Raw genomic sequence first — 3,232 nt, 5'->3', positions numbered from 1 at the left:
TATTTTGTCCTTATTGAACAGTCTCTCTCTCTCTCTCTCTCTCTCTCTCTCTCTCTCTCTCTCTCTCGCTCTCTCTCTCGCTCTCTCTCTCTCTCTCTCCTTCCTGGTGTGATGTCCCCAACTACTTTCCTCTGTCCCACACTCTGCATGATGTTCAGCCTTACCTCAAGCTCCAAGGAATGGAGCTGGCTGTCTATGGACTGAGACCTCTGAAGCCATGAGCCCCAAAATAAACTTTGCCTCCTCTAATTGTTCTTGTCAGTTCTTTTGGTCATGGCCACAGAAAAGCTGACTAAAACAGTGTCTTTCTTAGTCCATTTCTCCTGCCGTAACAAAATACCTTAGACTGGATCATTTTTTAATAATTTATTTCTCACAGCTCTGGAAATTGGAAGATTAAGGTACCAGCAGATCCAGTGTCTGACAAAGGCTTGCTCTCTGCTTCATAGATGGTGCCACTAGCTGTGTCCTCACCTGACAGAAGGAGAAAAGCAGCTTCTTAGAGGAAACACCTATAAACCCTACATGATCAGCCCCTCTTAACTCTCTGAGAGTACCCCCACCCTTCCCCTTGATCCCTGGTTCTGGGCATCTTGGCTTTTCTCCTGTATCTGTCCTCAAACAAAACAGGGCCACACCCACCCCACTGTCCTTTATCTATTGTTCCCTCAACCTGCCCTTAGGTACCTCCCTTACTTCTGTCAGTCCTTGCTCCAATTAGGTCTCTTTTGATCACACTCAGACCTTGACCTTTTACTTTCTCATCCTCAGCTATATTAGAAAATTCTCAAGGACAGAAATGTATCCCAAGCACCTAGAATAGCCTTGACACATGCATGCATTCAATTAATATGTGCTGAAAGCATGAATGCATGTCCTTAGATTTCCTGTGAAGATGCAAATTGAGGACACCTCTTCCACCCCCCCACCCTCCCCACCCCCGCTTCCCTGCATGGCACTTTATATTGGCGAATCAAATAAACACAGTAGGACATACATAGTAAAATGTCAGTCTTCTTCTCCCTCCACTCTGACCTATGGTACACATCAACACCCAAGACTCATGATCTACCAAAATTTTGATAACCAGCCTATGGAATTGTTTATGTGGCAGATAAAATAATTTCTGCCATTATAAAACTCAGTTGTCCCAAACATGCAAGTATTACCATTTCTCTTTAACTATTTTAAGTCTCATTTTAAATAGGAGCAGAAAACACAGTCTCACCAATCAGGGTCAGCTGCGTCACATAAGGGGTTAACATGGTGTTGTAGATCAGGGGCCTTGTCACAGAAATGCCTGCCAGCTCCTAAAATACCCACATGGCTCTTTGATTCCCAGGGATTACAATTCGTTTTAGATCCATTGAAGGGATCTTCTCATCGCAGTTGAGAGGCCAGATCCAAGGACCATACTTGTGCTACCCTTAGCCATAAGAAAGAAAAGCAGGCTGTCTCAGTTTGGCTGCCTGCACCACAGCGGGGCACAATCACCACCATGTCCCCGGCACTGGGATGGCAGTGTACAAATCCCAGGAGATTATATTCTAGAGAAGGAAGCCAGGTCACAGGCGCAGAAACAAATGAAGAGGTGGTGAGGAGTTCTGGGAAGGGAGCCAGAAGTGGGGAGGTCTTTCAAAGTCACAACACTTGGTCTGAAAACAGAACAATGAGAAGGAAGTGGACAGGCACAAATCTGGAAGGATGGATTTCCAAGCGGGGAGAAGCCAGAGTGCAGAGCTCTGGAACAGGGACGAGTTTGGCCCCTTGAGTGGACAAAAGGTGATTGTGTAGGTGGAGTGTGGAGAAGCAGGGGACAGCTGAGAAGGGGAGGTGGGCACAGCCCAATCAAGCAGGGCCTCACAGGTCAGTAGCTCTAAGTATGAAGAAATCCTCTGAAGCCAGCTCTGTCCCAACTCTGCACCTCCCCTGCCACAGTCTGTGGGAAAACAACATGGTGCTTTCTGCCTTCAGGGAAGACTAGTACATATGTTGGTGGCCCTTACATCCCCAAATCTTCAGGCATTTATGTTGTCCCAACCTTGACTTAGTTGGGAATAGGGAAGGACAGAGTCACCCCCCTTAGGAACACCTAACCACATTGGCAGGAAGATCTGTGAAAGACTTTGGAAATGGGTGACATTGATTAATGAGTGTCCCATCCAGAGCACCCTTCTAGGTCATCTTTTATGATCTATCAACTATTTTATAACTCTGTCAAAATGTAGAACTCTGGTACTAACACATGTCATTCATAGAATGCAAATGCACACCACATCTCCAGCCCTTTCTATTTTGTATATTGAGACAGGGCCTTGCTAAGTATGCTTGGCCTTGCTAAGTTGCTGAAGCTGGTAACATCTTACTTGTAGTTTCCTCATTATTAGGAAAATATGTTCATTTATATTTGTATGAGTCAAGATTTTTACCTGTTATGTTTCTTTTGGTGATTTGAACTTCCTCTCCATCCTTTCTCCCCTATCCTCTTTCACTTATTCCCTTGTTCTGCATGATCACAAGATCTGGAAGTAAAGCAGATGGCATTATCCTGTGTGCACAGAGGAAACAAATGGAGCTTGGGAAACTGGTGGCACCTTGATTTGCTCACTCCTGTTCTGATGCCCGTGGTACACAGAAGGCAGAACTACCCTATGGGTACTTGGAAAATGCATTGAGGGGCTGGGGGATGTAGCTCAGTTGGTAGAGTGCTTGCCTTGCATGCACAAGGTCCTGGGTTCAATCCCCAACACCACAAAAAAAATGCATTGAGGTGCTTGGGGCCGGGGGGACATGAGGGGTCTATTCCTAGGAATGCAAATGTCCTGAAATACACAATACAGTTCCCCCAAATGAAGACCAACCTGCTCCCAATGCCAGAAGCACCTGCAGAACCACTGCACAGACTGTTGCTCTGAGAAATGGGGGGTCTTAATGACTGCCCCCCAAAGAATCCTGCTGGGACCCAGACAGATGTTCTATCCATTTACCAAATCACTAAACCAGGACTAGCTTTAGAGTCACACTCCACTCCCACACCTGGCCTCCCAAAGAATGTTTTATGGCCTTCAGTAAAGACTTCTCTCGACTGAGAACTGTGTTAGGTATATATTGTTTTAAACTGCAACATTCTCCCGTAAGATTTATAGTCTTGTTTTGCTTAAAATTCACATTTTAATGTGGTAATAAAAACAAGTGAGATGGTCTCGTTGCAAGGGATCCTATTTAGTTAATT

General features: G+C 45.3%; 1 long non-coding RNA gene across 1 annotated transcript; it reads right to left on the bottom strand.

The window, feature by feature from the left end:
* Nucleotides 1-351: 351 nt before the first annotated feature.
* On the bottom strand, nucleotides 352-2,526 carry LOC120886409 (uncharacterized). The gene is made up of 2 exons (XR_005729400.2): nucleotides 2,430-2,526; nucleotides 352-474 (listed from the first exon to the last, which is right to left on the bottom strand). It is a non-coding gene; the product is annotated as an uncharacterized LOC120886409 (long non-coding RNA).
* Nucleotides 2,527-3,232: the final 706 nt, after the last annotated feature.

Source organism: Ictidomys tridecemlineatus, chromosome 5, assembly GCF_052094955.1.
Source record: "Ictidomys tridecemlineatus isolate mIctTri1 chromosome 5, mIctTri1.hap1, whole genome shotgun sequence".
Lineage (NCBI taxonomy): Eukaryota > Metazoa > Chordata > Mammalia > Rodentia > Sciuridae > Ictidomys > Ictidomys tridecemlineatus.
Note: the sequence above shows the minus strand (reverse complement) of the source record. Positions and strands in the feature narration are given on the sequence as shown.